This window comes from Mauremys reevesii, linkage group 2, assembly GCF_016161935.1.
Source record: "Mauremys reevesii isolate NIE-2019 linkage group 2, ASM1616193v1, whole genome shotgun sequence".
In the NCBI taxonomy this organism is placed as follows: domain Eukaryota; kingdom Metazoa; phylum Chordata; order Testudines; family Geoemydidae; genus Mauremys; species Mauremys reevesii.
In genome coordinates, this window is record NC_052624.1 from 184,877,453 (window position 1) to 184,892,958 (window position 15,506).

At 40.5% G+C, this 15,506-nt stretch overlaps 1 protein-coding gene across 8 annotated transcripts in view; it reads left to right on the forward strand.

Annotated features, from left to right (window-relative positions):
- Positions 1 to 15,506, forward strand: part of SLC66A2 (solute carrier family 66 member 2) — a 98,345-nt gene that overhangs the window by 42,553 nt on the left and 40,286 nt on the right. The gene's annotated exons all lie outside the window — the stretch shown is intronic.

The following is a 15,506-nucleotide window of genomic DNA, read 5'->3' on the forward strand; positions in this document are numbered from 1 at the left end:
TACTCTGGGTCAATATGCCCTTGGCACATACAATCGGAATTAGTCTGTTTTTATATTTTAAGTCTTTGGCCAGGTTCGTTAGCTCATCTCATTTCTAAAAACCCAGCTGATATTTCTAGTCTGTATTATGAGGATTCTAAAAACCTCTTTTGTGTTTAAACAAAAATCTTTCATGCTTTTCTTGCTTAACGTCATGATTTTTTTAAAGGCTGTACCATCAGCATTACTGTTGAATGATTTTTTTTAATTTAATTTTTTTTAAGGTGCAATCTGCTTTTGATAGTTTTGTGCGTGGGCGTGTGTTTTCTGTCTTCTGTCATACTACAACAACATGCCATTAAATTTGGGATTAGCCAAAGTGAAATCCTAACAATGAGTTTTTTTCAAAAGGATAACTAAAGTGGTTTTAAATGGACATTGAGTCAATTTTAAAAGATGAGCTAAAAGTAGTTCCAGGAATTATACGTTCCCATGCCAGTTGTTGTGATTTTTACAGTCAATTTTTTTATTTTAAAAAGTGATTTTTCTTTCCTCGTGCTGTGTGAAAGACCCACGCAAACTGAGAGTTTGTACAAAGCAAGCAGTGATGCTGACTACACACAGTGGGCTGTCAAATGCACAAAGTAAGTGAATTGAAAAAATAGATTTTTTCCCCCTCTACTTTCTTTCTATTTTGTATGAATTGTAGGCATTTCTTGTAAAACCATTTGGTGTAAAACATTTTCAGGCCAAGTGTGACTTTAATCTATATTTTTAAGTTGGCAAAACAATCATCATTGCATTTTTTTAAATAATTTTTAATATTAAATTCCAACAACACTGTGCTAGGTGCAAAAGCAGTACCTGTGCCAAAGGGCTTAAAATAAGAAAAGTGACATATGAAGAGTGGGTGAGAAAGGGATGCAATGAGAGGCCATTTTTATGCCCATATATACACTTGTAATTTTTTAATTATAGCTAAAGTGCCAGCTGTCCTCACTTACCCCTTATTTGTCCCTTTGCCATCATTAATTAGTTGGTTACTTGTAGGCATCACAGCAGATGGCTATTGGAGAGGTGAAGCAGGAGAGTGTTGGTGGCTCACCAATCAGGGAGGGTATAATACTGTTGCTTGGGAGGCTACACTGAGGGAAGCTTGGAGACATTGGTGTGTGACGCTGACCGCTGGGCAGATGAGGCTGATATTGTTGGTGGAACAAATGAGGTAGGGCTCCATGCAATCACCGACAAGCCACCACATGGGGATGGGGCAGAGTTATGGAAAGTCTTGAAGATGAGGACAAGGAACTTGAACCTGATGTGGTGAAAAAGGGGAAACCAGTGGAGAGATTCAAAGCGGTGGATATTGTGGTCATAGAAAAGGATCCTGGTAGCTGCATTCAGAATGGATTTGGGGAAGCGGCTGATAGAATCATAGATTATTAGGGTTGGAAGGGACCTCAAGAGATCATCTAGTCCAACCCCCTGCTCAAAGCAGGACCAATCCCCAAATGGCCCCCTCAAGGATTGAACTCACAACCCTGGGTTTAGCAGGCCAATGCTCAAACCACTGAGCTATCCCTCCCTCCTGGGTGCTGAGGAGGTGCCAGTAAGTCAGTATTGCTGATCCCAAGCATTCAAAAAATCACTGAAAGTCGATCCGACTTAAGTCTTGACTTGTGAATATCCCAAGTGCCTTAAATTCCCAAACTTTTTTACTAAGCTGACCCGCCAGTTGCATTGTGTCCTTTTTTGGGGGCCTCATCATGTCCCCTGCTTGGCTCCCTCAAACCCCTTGCTCTTGCTGTCCCAGCTCTACCCCACTACACCCCGCCCTGCAGCTGAGCCGCCATCGCTACCAGGCTGCTGACTGTCCACTCGCTGGCTCCAGTCATCTCCTTTGTGCTGATGCCTGCACCCTCTTGCTCTCACTTCCCTTGGGTGGCAGGCAGCTGTGTGGGCAGTGGGATCCAGGCGGCAGCAGCGTGGAGGGAGTGGCTGGAGGGAGCTAGTGAGCAGTCAGTCAGCAGTCTGTCCCCACCCAGCATGTGCCTCAGAGGTGCTTCCTCGCTGCTGGTGCTGCTGCTTGGATCCCATTTCCCATACTGCTGCTCATGGGAAGTGAGAGCGCAGGGGAGAGCACCTCTAGGGCACATGCAACCCGCCTAGACCCTGACCCACTGTTTGGGAAGCTCTGCCTTAGGGAACTTTTGAAAGTGGAATTTAGACTCTTAAGTCACTTAGGGTAAAAATATCAATAAGCACCTATGCCTTAGAAGTACTGTGGAGGAAGAAGCAGCTTAAGAACAGCCAGATTTGGAGGCCGGCTGAGAGGAAGAAGTCTGGGACAGCCTTCTTGGTCAAGTCACTTAGCCTCTCTGTGCCTCAGTTGTTTATCTGTAAAATGGGGTTAACAACACTGTCCTACTGCACAAGGGTGTTGTGAGGATAAATAAATTAAAGGTTGGGAGGCACTCAGATACTACAGTGATAGGGGCACATAAAATAGAGGTGAATGTGACTCCCAGATTATATGCCTGAGAGACTGGGAGGATGATAGTGGCATTAGCAGTTGCAGGAGATTTGTGGGAGAGGAGGGAGTTTCAGAGGAAAGATGAGTACCGTTCAGAGCTATAAAAGCTTTGGTGCTAAAACTCTAATTTCTCTTCCTCCTGCATTCAGGATCATTTATAAGGACACTTGGGATCACACTAAGTACCACTGGCTTTTATCACTCTTTTAAACTTTAAAGCTCATTCTCTCTCTCTTTATTTTTCTCATTAATTCTGCTTGCTTTTTTTTTTTTAAAGACAGCTACTTAGCTGTTTCTGCGGCTGATGAGCACTATTAAGGCCATCACAGACGACTTGGCAACAATTAAACTTGGACTTCTCCAACCCTCTTAAGCCAAGCTCTCTCTCTCAACTCCACTGCATCTGGTATATTACCTAGTGACCTGTCACTAGAGCACTCAGAGCAGGGTTGTTAACTGCATTTCATGCCTGGGGTTGAGTTGGGGTGGGGAGAGGTTTTCCATTTCAAGGAATATTTTATGAGTTATTTCTCACTGAATTTTACAGTGCTTTAAAAAAAATTCCAATTCATAAGTCGCTGCATGAACTGAACTCTGCTAATTGAGGGTCTTCTCTTAGATCCTACGGTGATGGGAGCTGTGCAAAGCCCTTAGGTAAGGCTGAGGTGTCACTGATAAATCTTGCTGCATCCCTGCTGCTCCAGCAGTGACGGCCTGCACGTCTGCTCCTCCGACAAGCCTCTTTGTGGTTCTTCCATTGTAGCCCTCACACATGGAACGGCTTCCCTAAATTGACCTGTAAGACTGCTACTCTCTCCTCCTTCAAATCCCTTCTCAAGATCCAGGGTGCTGGAACAGGGAGGAGCACGGGGCCCGAGCTCATTCACTTTTAAAGTGGGTGGGCTATTCCCTCCATTTTTTTTTAACAGCCATAAGGGTGAGCCACTGGGGTGGGAGAGGGTGGAGAGGAGTGTGCAGGTGTGGGGCCTCCAGGGGAAGGGGAGGCATGGGGGGGCGTGGCCATGGTTTGGGTGCCAGTGGGCCCCCTCACTGTTAGACCTTCTGCCACTCCTGCTCAAGATGCTCTTCTATAATAATGCCTGCAAGAAATCAGCCAACATACTGTGGATAGACTGAGAAGAGTCGGGGCAGGCAGCTCAGTACCTTGTCTGTATCTATTTGTACAGTCTTTGCACCATAGGTGCTGGAACTAGAGGTGCTACTGTACCCCTGGCTTGAAGTGGTTTCCACCATATATGGGTTTTACAGTTTGGTTCAATGGCTCTCTGCACCCCCACTACACAAATTGTTCCAGCACCCTTGCACTGCACAAGAGGGCCTGGACTGAGGTCTGTGGGTGCTACTGTGATGTAAATATTTCATACTAAGTCATGAGCTGTTGACAAGTCAATGTGCTACAAATAAGCAGGGATGTGAGAGGTGTACAAAATAATTGAATGATCTAGAGAAGTAAGGAAGGGTAGGAGCACACATCTCATAATGCAAGAACAATGGGGGGCTCAGTGAAAATGAAAGGTTTCATTTGAAAATTTGATGATCATTTAAAAAATGATCCAAAAAGTAGTGTGTGTGTGTGTGTGTGTGTGTGTGTGTGTTTTACACAACCCATAATTGGCCTGTGGAACTTGTTGCCATGTGATATCATTGAGGCCTAGAATTTCATAGGTTTCAAAACCAGAGTAGATACTCCCTAGCTGCATTCAGCGTGTGTGTGTGTGTGTGTGTGTGTGTAAACTTATACAATCTCATAAGCTAACCGCTGACTGGTTAGGACAAAATATCCCCTATGGACAGGCCATTATACAACTGCCCAGTTGAGGGAATGGGGGTGTGTGTGGGGGGGGAAGCGAAAGGTATGGGCTTTTTGTTTGGCTGTTTGCAGGTTCCCCTGAAGCAGTTGCTTGCTGGCAAAGGCAGCATTCTGAGCTGTCTGAAACATTAGTCTCCTATGATATGTGATTCCTGTGTGCCTTCCAGCCTCCACATTGTTAATTGGTTTGTATGTCTCTGCACCTGCCACACATCCACAGAGTATGCAGTGCCTCTGACCTTTATACAGTCTCTCCTGGGAGTGTGCTCCTTGAGGACTAGGCCCCAGTCTTCCACTTTTACAAGGATGAGACACCCCCCCCCAACTCCACTACCCCAAGGTCATTCACTTCAGCACCTCCTGTTTCTCACCATCACTTCTTCAGCTGGGTCCAAAAGAACAGGAACCTCCTGTTGCAGATGTGCCTGTGTTGCAGCTAAACCTTTTCAAAGCAAGCCAACATTTCAGTCAATTGGGCTACAGCATGTAGGGTCCTTAGGTTAGAATGGACAAGCAAAGCTTACATGCATGTCCATGCTGGCAGCATTACCTGCTTCTCACCCCAAGCCGCCCGGGGTTCCATCCCCCCTTGCACTGGGGCAGCAGTTTACTTAATCCAGTCTCCTCACGCCACCAGTCTTTGTTTCAAGCTGTGGTTATGCTGTTTCATATGTTCTGCCTCCCTGGGCTGGCAGTCATTAAAAATTAACGTTTTTTTTGTTGGTCCTCCACTTTCTCTCCAAGAGGACTCCATTCATATGTTGACAGTTCTCTTGATAATTTGTCCATACTAGTTGATGTGCCTACAGTCTGTGTGACTTCTACACGGTCCTCTGTCCTAGCAAAGAAATGACCCCCTTCAATCCCAGTAGGTAACCCTTCAAAAGTGAGTGGTGAAATTGAATCAGACTTTTCATAAAAAAAAATCCCCATAAGAATTACAGAAATTCCCCATATTCTGCATAGTGCCTCCACAGCATAGATCTGAAGAGGAGCTCTCAGTGTCAGTCGTTGCAAAAAAAATGAAATTTAGTCTTTTTTGTTGTTGTTGTTGTTGGCAAAAAAGGAAATGAAGGTAAAAGCAGAAAGCTACACATGCTGTCCTCCAAGGAAATATGGCTTCAAATGAGTTGTGTGAAATAAACCAACTTTATTTCTGGTAAGAAATCCATGAAACTTGTCATTTGAGACAGCTGCTCGCCAGTTCTCTGAGTTGAAAAATCAAAGCCAATTTTGACAGTTATAGTAGTTCCTGTGCTTGCGTGGGGTTTATAGCACATAGATTGAAGCAATAGGAAAGGCTTTTTAAAGCAGACAGTGAGATGGATAAAGTTTATCATAAGAATTTTAAAGCATAGGTAGCTGATACATAAAGGACACTATATTGTGACTCTTATCCCAGGGGCTACATTTACTATAGGACTGTGGTACAACTTGGGTGTCTCAGAGAACGCAGTCCCAAAGGCAAGAAGTTTAGTTTAGCGTCAGTCGCTGCACTCAGAGGACATGGATGAATAGAGTACTGCTTACAGTGCAGGATTAAGGCATAAGCTAATTAAGCTACAGTTTAGGGCATGGGTCGGCAGCCTTTCAGAAGTGGTGTGCCAAGTCTTCATTTATTCACTCCTAATTTAAGGTTTTGTGTGCCAGTAATACATTTTAACGTTTTTAGAAGATCTCTTTCTATAAGTCTATAATATATAACTAAACAATTGTTGTAAGTAAATTAAATGAGGTTTTTCAAATGTTTAAGAAGCTTCATTTAAAATTAAATTAAAATGCAGAGCTCCCCCGGAACGGTGGCCAGGGCCCGGGCAGCGTGAGTGCCACTGAAAATCAGCTTCCATGCCGCAGGTTTCCTACCCCTGGTTTAGGGCCTCGCAATATGAGGAGCTTCTAAAAAAGAAAAAACTGATTTCAATTTTATCAAAATTGGTTGATAAAGGACATATGGGGAAAAAGAAGATTCTCTCTAAATATAGATATTTTTGTTCAAATCTGACAAAAATATACATATCTGGCTACACAAATACCCTTATCCTACCCTTACCCTTCACTAATTGTTCATTAGTTACCAATGGGAGGCCAGCGCTGAGGAAAAAAATAATTGCACTTGTAAAATTAGTATTTCTACGAGTAAGTCTGCTATCAGTTTCCTAAGGCAGCATTTTGTTTGCCAGCTGTCATGGGTAAAATTCTGATCGTGCTTTCATAACTCATTTAAATAAATAAATAATCTCCCTGCTGATAAAATCAGGGGAAATGTGAGGTCAGAGGCGGCAGTGTCATGAAGAAATCCTGCCAAGCCCATACTCTTATGTTAGTGCGTTCTTTCTTCTTTTGATCTGTAGACACATACAACTGTGTATTTTAGTGCACACGCTGCTTTGTGCTTCATGAGATATCCATGCTTCACATGATTGAGTTTGCAGGTGATCGTCTTATAGACTTGGGTTGAGTGGATCTTGAGGAGGATAAATTTGTGTTGGCTTTCCTCTGTCAGTTTCCGGAACCTTCACAGTAAATATCAGCAAGAATAACAGCAAAAATTAAACTGGAGTAAACATTTGTAAATATATTTTATATATAGTCTGGATTAATTTTGCTAGGAAAATGCAAAGTTGATCAAACATTTTTTCCTCTATTCATATGAAAAGGATATTTTTTTTCTTATTCATGGTGTAAAAAAATTATATATCCTCTCTTGTTTTCCTGTGAGAACATAGACAAAATAACATTAACTTTCACAGAAATATTCTGGTAAAATAACAGTTTTTTTGTGTGTATGTATATATAAAATAACTTTTATTAATATATGTAAGGCCTGTCAAGCGATTAATTTTTTTAAATGCATGTTTAATCGTGATTAATTTTTTAAACGTGATTAATCATGCTGTTAAACAATAATAGATTACCATTTATTTAAATATGTTTGGATGTTTTCTACATTTTCAAATATATTGATTTCAATTACAACACAGAATACAAAGTGTATAGTGCTCACTTTAGACAATAACAGAAAATGTGGAAATGGCGGAGGTGCTTAATTGACTTCTTTGTTTCAGTTTTCACCAAGAAGGTTGGTGGTGATTGGACGTCTAACATAGTGAATTCCAGTGAAAATATGGTAGGATCAGAGTCTAAAATAGGGAAAGAATAAGTCAAAAATTACTTAAACAAGTTAGACGTGTTCAAATCACCAGGGCCTGATGAAATGCATCCTAGAATACTCAAGGAGCTGACTGAGCAGATATCTGAGCCATTAGCAATTATCTTTGAAAAGTCATGGAAGACGGGAGACATTCCAGAGGACTGGAAAAGGGCAAATATAGTGCCCATCCATAAAAAGGGAAATAAGAACAACCTGGGGAATTACAGACCAGTCAGCTTAACTTCTGTACCCGGAAAGATAATATAGCAAATAATTAAGGAATCAGTTTGCAAACACCTAGAAGATGATAAGGTGATAAATAACTAGGGTGACCAGATGTCCCATTTTTAAAGGGACAGTCCTGTTTTTTGGGACTTTTTCTTATATAGGCGCCTATTACCCCCCACCCTGTGTCCCATTTTTTCACAGTTGCTATCTGGTCACCCTATAAAGAACAGTCAGCATGGATTTGTCAAGAACAAATCGTGTCAAACCAACCTGATAGCCTTCTTTGACAGGGTAAGAAGCCTTGGGGCTAGGGAGGAAGCCGAAGATGTGATATATCTTGACTTTAGTAAGGCTTTTGATACTGTCTCTCATGACCTTCTCATAAACAAACTAGGGAAATACAACCTAGATGGAACTACTATAAGGTGGGTGCATAACTGGTTGGCGAAATCGTTCGCATAACTGTTTGGAAAATCATTCCAGAGAGTAGTTATTAGTGGTTCACAGTCACGCTAGAAGGGCATAATGAGTGGTGTCCCGCAGGGATCGGTTCTGGGTCCGGTTCTGTTCAATATCTTCATCAATGATGTAGATAATGGCATAGAGAGTACACTTATAAAGTTTGTACTGAGAGCTGAGAGCACGGGGTTGCAAGTGCTTTGGAGGATAGGATTAAAATTCAGAATTATCTGGACAAACTGGAGAAATGGTCTGAAGTAAATAGGATGAAATTCAATAAGGACAAATGCAAAGTGTTCCTTCCTAAGTGCAGTAATCAGTTGCACACATACAAAATGAGAAATGACTTCCTGGGAAGGAGTACTGCGGAAAGAGATCTTGAGATCTTGTGGATCACAAGCTAAATATGAGTCAACCATGTAACGCTGTTGCATAAAAAGCAAACATAATTCTGGGATGTATTAGCAGGAGTATTGTAAGCAAGACACGAGAAGTAATTCTTCTGCTGTACTCTGTGCTGATTAGGCCTCAACTGGAGTATTGTGTCCATTTCTGGGCACCGCATTTCAGGAGAAGAGAAGACTGAGAGGGGACATAACAGTTTTCAAGTATAAGCAGGAGGGAGAAAAAATGTTGTTCTTAACCTCTGAGGATAGGACAAGAAGAAATGGGCTTAAATTGCAGCAAGGGTGGTTTAGGTTGAACATTAGCAAAAACTTCCTAACTGTCAGAGTGGGTAAACACTGGAATAAGTTGCCTAGGGAGGTTGGAATCTCCATCATTGAGGATTTTTAAGAGCAGGTTGGACAAACACCTGTTAGGGATGGTCTAGATAATACTTAGTCCTGCCTTGAGTGCAGGGGACAGGACTAGATGACCTCTCGAGGTCCTTTCCAGTTTTATGATTCTATGATTTCTTTTTATTGTAAATATTTGCACTGTAAAAAACAAAAGAAATATTTTTTAATTCATCTAATTCAAGTACTGTAGTGCAATCTCTTTATCATGAAAGTTGAACTTACAAATGTAGAATTATGTACAAAAAAAGCCCTGCATTCAAAGATAAAACAATGTAAAACTTTAGAGCGTACAAGTCCCATCAGTTTTACTTCTTGTTCAGCCAATTGCTCAGACAAACAAGTTTGTTTAGGTTTGCAGATAATGCTGCCCGCTTCTTGTTTACAATGTCACCTGAAAGTGAGAACAGGCATTTGCATTGCACTGTTGTAGCCGGAGTCACAAGATATTTACATGCCAGATGTGCAAAAGATTCATATGTCCCTTGATGCTTCAGCCACCATTCCGGAGGACAGGCATGCATGCTGATGACGGGTTCTGCTTGATTAATTTTTTTTAATTGTGATTATTTTTTTGAGTTAATCACATGAGTTAACTGCAATTAATGGACTTCATCTATCTATCTATCTTATTTGTTGTGGTATAGATATATAACTATTAATATTTATAATATAAAATTATTATTTTTTACTTGCTACTAATTTTAGTACCAATATTAGGTAATTCAACATAACCTTCTATAAAAACAAAACAAATCAATTTATTGGACAAATACAACCCATATACAATTTTCTGATAGTTTGCTTATTACCTGGGTGTAATTCATATCAATATAACTAATAGTTGAGCTTTAAGCTTATGGGTTATTGCCTCTTTTATCCCCTATTGCCATATTATATCCTCTAAGAGTCTCATTGCGTATTCAGACAAGGAATTCCACAATTTAGATGCCCCAACAGAGAAGAAAAATTTCCTGAGAACTCTTCTAGTAATTTGTATTGTATACTGTACTTTTTTATTTCATATTTTTATATTGTATCGTTTACTTCTACTTTACTTACACACGCAATTAGTTCAAAGAATTTGTCAAATTTATTTCTGTCATGATATCATAGTTAGAGAGGGCTGCTGAAAATGAATATATTCTATTTTTACAACTTCACCTTTGTATATATGCAAATATAAAGCTTTCGTCTTTATATATTCATTGTCCTTTCTATGAAAACAATAAATTCATTTTTTATGGGATGGGAACCTCTTACAATTGATGTAGCTTAGGGCCTCAGAATGACATAATCCGGCCCTGACTGTTTATATCAATGCAAGAGTAAAATTACCCAGGCTTCATGTGGGCCAACTCCTAATTATCCTTTTTGCACTATGTTCCCACCTTCCCAAAGTTAAAAACCAGTTCAGCACCCCTCTCTCTCTTTGTGTCAGTCTGTCTCTGACCAACTGCTAAAATCCTGTGAAAGGGTTAGTTGACTTGGAGCCAGCCAGCCAGAAAAGTTGCTGCAGCAGTAGCTGCCTTCTGATTTACTGTTCCTCCTCCTCTTCCCTAAGCTTTTCGTTATCTTTTTGAGCCTTCTGGAAAGACTCAGTAATGGCATAGCCTCGAGGCATATGCCCCGTTATGAAATGGGGCAAAGGAGTGACAAGTGCACTTTAGGCTCACAACTACATGAAGTCAAGTATCAGAGGGGTAGCCGTGTTAGTCTGGATCTGTAAAAGCAACAAAGAATCCTGTGGCACCTTATAGACTAACAGACGTTTTGCAGCATGAGCTTTCGTGGGTGAATACTCACTTCTTCGGATGCAAGAAGTGGGTATTCACCCATGAAAGCTCATGCTGCAAAACGTCTGTTAGTCTATAAGGTGCCACAGGATTCTTTGTTGCTTTTACATGAAGTCAGATTTCCAGTGGCTTTTGATTTTTGCTTTCTTTTTACACTGGCTTAGTCTTCCTTTTCACAGCTTCTCAGAAGGAATTAATGTAACGACTAACTTGCTGGAAAACTTTTTATGACCAAAATATGACTTGGGTTTTTTTGTTTTGTTTTAAGAGCTCTGTAGGAAGAAGTTTGATGCAAAGATCCTAGTGGAAGCAGATGTTATGTAGTTTTCCTGGGGTCACTCTGACACTTCACATTTAATCTTAACCTTGAATTTTCCACTTTCGTGTTGGCTCTGATAATACTAAATCTGGTTACTCCGTCCCTACTTTGAGTGTTACAGATGACACACATTTGATGGGAATCCCAGAGTAGGCATGGCAACCTGCTCTCCTCTATCTCCAGCCACAAAATACTCTAATCATTGCATAAAGGACTTATGCAGCAAACTCCCTGTAGTATTTATTAATAGGCTTTTCCAACATAAATCTCTCTTCCATCAATGGATTAACATGTTAGAAATGTAACCAGTGTATTGGATTAAATAGCACTGGGAGCTAGTAATACGGTAGAACCTTTTCGTTTTTACATTGTCAGTTCAAATCCAGTGCAGGTCAATAGTGACAGAAAGTTACTATCTGATTGTTCAGTGGCCTACATCAAATGAGTGTGGTCAAAGGTCCACATGATGCAAACCATCTTTGCTGGCAGCCTTGACGTAGGAGCTCAAGACTTAATGGGCAGAGATGATCTGTCCAGGTTATGGTTCAGGCATATTGGTATTGCAATGCGGGTAGTTCATATTGTACCTTGTTGTACCTGTTTTGTGGACAAAGAAGACTTCAGTCTCTGTGGCTGTCAAGCCTGCATCTTTCTTAAGCAGTACAGTCTTATTACAAAGAATGTAATAAACACCAGGTTTAACATGGTGTGTAAAGACAGCTGTAGAAAGTATTGCATTAGTGTGTTTTACTGGTGCCTGGCAAATAAGGGGCAAAAGCCTGTTTTTTTTGTTTGTTTGTTTGTTTTTGTGTGTGTGTGTGTGTTCTAGATCTTCAATATTCATGATTTATTTACTGTGGAAGACTATGGCAAACAGAGAACAGCGAAATGACAGACTGAAAAAGAAGCAATTAGGGGAAAGGATTTTTAGTCATTGTTCAAAATTGAGGCTTTGGTTTAATTATCATCTTGTCTCTTCAGTTAAGTCACATGAGCGCCCATTCATGGTGGTTCGAATTTAAAAAAAGCAGCAAACCCATCCCTTAAAGTCTTTTGAAGACCTCTTCATAGATAATCAAAGGAGGGGTTTAAAAAGAAGGCAACTTAATTTAAAATAAAATTAAAAAAATCAAAACCCTTTGTAGGTCACTTTAAGGTCAATTAGTCTTTTTAAGTGAGTGAGGTAATATATTTTATATGATCAACTTCTGCTGTTGGAAGGGACAAGCTTCGAGCCTCACAGAGCTCTTCCTCCAATCTGGAGAAGGTATCTAGAATGCTCAAGCTAAATACAAGGTGGGATCGATTGTTAAGGATGTGGTAGGAGACTAGTTGAAGTCCTCATCCTCTCATATAGTGTATCATGTCAGTTAGCTTAACAGTATTTTATTATTTTGCTATGAAAGGTGTGACTGCTACTATATGATGTCATCTAACATAGTTGGCGCCTCCTGGAGAAAGGAAGGCTCAGATGCTCAGAAGGAATACTTCACAACTTTATTTCCAGCCTTAAATTGATTTGTTTATGACCTTTCTTGAGCATCTGAAACCAATTACTAGGGCAGATAGCTTTGGCTAAAACAAGCTGCCTTGCGAAACATCTGAAACCTATTAGAAGACAAAACACTAGTTTAACAATCCAAGTAAGGGCCGGCAAAACTAACATCCATATGAAAAACAGGAAGCAAACGTGACATCATCTTAACATTTTTTTAAAAGTCCAATCAGTTTCTACTTGTTTTTGGAAAAAGCACTGCTATTGTAAGGGTGATGCAGAAGTTTATGATGTCTTTCCAAATGCAGAAGTCTCTTTTGGTACAATATATGTCTGTTAAATAGAGCAATTACTGATTGGATTGTTTTGAACAGAATTCAGACCCCCCCCCCCAGTAAAGTAGTTATCAAGGTTATAATTGTTCTTGTTTTCCCTCTCTCCCACCCTCTGTTCAGTAAAACATTATCAGGCTAGTTGTAGCTGAAATTAGAAATTACTCAGAACCTACAGTTGTGAAATTTAGGCCCTGTATAGCCTAATGATGGTTTGAGCATTTGAGCTTTTATGAATTAAGTGGAGGTGCTAGAGTGGTGCATGCATTCTGATGGGTTTGTAAGTTGTGTTTTTTTTAATTTTTTATGTTAGTTACATGCTTTTAGCTATTTAGTTTATATTATAAAAGTTAGGCATTCAGGTTCACTGTGGGGGTGGAACTGTAGGAAAGGACTGTGGGAGTAGGAGGAAAGTGGGGGAATAGAGAGGAGGGAACCCCCCCCAACCCACACATACACACACACAGTGTATGGAGGTGAGGCCTGGCAAAAGAGGGTGGGCAGTAGTCGTAGAGAAGCCCAAGGAAGCTGCACCAAAAAGGGCAGTACAACCAATAAGGAAAGAAATTGATGTGGAGTCCAAGATTCAGAGCAGTGTGACTAGATGATGAATTTCAAGAGCTGTCAAGGTTCCTTTTGGTCTGGTAGTGCATGGGAAAGATAGTGTTCTGAGCTACAGCTGCTGCTTTCTGATAGAGTTCAGGTATTTACGTGGACACCTTTTGAATATTACATATTGAGTTGGAGGGGTATTTATTGGAAAGTAAATGGAAACTTTCCAGGTACCAGTTGGATGTTCTATCCTACAGACTTTAACAGAGACAGAGTCTGAATTAAATCAAAATTTCTATAATTTCTAAGGGCTGAACTTCAATGAATTGCCAGCATTGTAAGGGATTTGAAGTCTGCTTTACAGTTGTTCAAATTCATAACTTAAAAAAAAAAAAAAACCTAGTGAGAGGACGTTGTTGGGTTGAGTTTAAAGGCCATTTGTAGTTCCCCTTTTCAAGGATTTGGGTCACTTTTGCTTTGAGAATGGCTCTGCAATAGGCTGTTAAATTCAGTTCTTGGCCATAGCACTCTATTGTATTTTCTAACCAAACATGGTTATGCTACGACTGGGGCTGGAATCCAACCTGCTTTCCTGCTTCATTTTGTTTTGGCTGGATGAAGTTAACTTGCTGGATGCAGAGGCTGACGTGCTGATGTGTTTAACCTGAATTTACAGAAAGTGTTTTTAAAGAGCATCCAGATCACCTGTGTGTGTTGCAGGGTCAGACAAGGTGTTGATTGGCCTTGTTAGTAGAGGGGCTTTTTTTGGTTCAAATTCTTTCACTGGGGGAGAAAGTGAACAAAGACCACAACTGGTTTGTTGCTTCCTGGAGTGTTTTGGCTGCTTCATGTACTACAGCCATTATATGGTCCACTCTTTTGATGAGTAAGGGGATCAAGTTCTTATGAAGCAAGTGTATTTTAACCCTCTCTCTCTTGTGCTCGCTCTCTCGCTCGTTCGCTCTCTCTCTTTTTTTTTTTTTAGTAGTAGAGTGGAAGAAGCTATAATAGCAGCGACAAATGATTTATTAGTTTAGAGCTTTCATTTTGGTGGTTCCATTATTATTGTTTTGCAATAAAGCCATTGTCCTTGATTGTATTTGTCTGTTATTTTATACCAGCCTTATCACTGAGGTATCTGAATGCCTTTCAGTAGTGCTTTAAGTTATATGAATAACATCTGTCTTGTACTGTTCATTCTTTCTCTAATGTGCTTCCCAGGGGCAAAGATTGTGTGTTTATAGTGTAGTTGCAGTGTGTTTTGTTTTGGCATTGACTCAAATATATATACCTCTATAGCTCTAGCTCTATATCTATATATCTCCACTGAGTTGTGTTTTTATTAGCAAAGGCTCGGTGGTCCAAGGAACACATCTTACACTTGGAATGAAAGGTTAGTGAGGTTTGTGGTGGTTCCTGTGGGAGTTCATTTTGCAGGCTTGGGCTGGCCCCCGAGAAAGCTGTCTCCTGCCCAGATCAGCTTTTACTTTTGCTGTATATAGTTCCATTGTGCCGAGGAGCAGAGTTCTCTACCACAGTCTTTGTCCCAGAGCTTCAGTCAACTTTTTAGATGTCCCAGGAGTGTGAGTGCCTCGAAGTTAAGGACCATGACCTTGAATTGGAAAGCTCTTAGATTGTAAGTGTTTTGGGGCAGAGCCTTTGTATTGTGTGGTGTTGTATAAATCTGTGTTAATGTTCTACAGCTAGTAATCGCCAGATGGGTTTTCTACATTTTAGTTTACTCCCCAAGGGGCAAGGATTTCAGTAAAAGCCAATTTTGGAAGCACATTGAAGGGTGGGAAATCCTTGTCTCCTCTTTGTCTCCTGAGCAGCCACATCACTGATCATCTTTTCCTTTTTTAACTTTAACTTTAGACCTTAGACTTTGGGGGTTTTTCCTCCTTTTCCTTTCTCCCACCTTTATTTAATCCCTTACATGAAGGATGATAATGACTCTTATGCTTCCCAGTTGTTAGTTCCACCTGTTAAAGATTCTGAGAGAGATTAATGATTGATTATGTGAGTTGGGAAAAT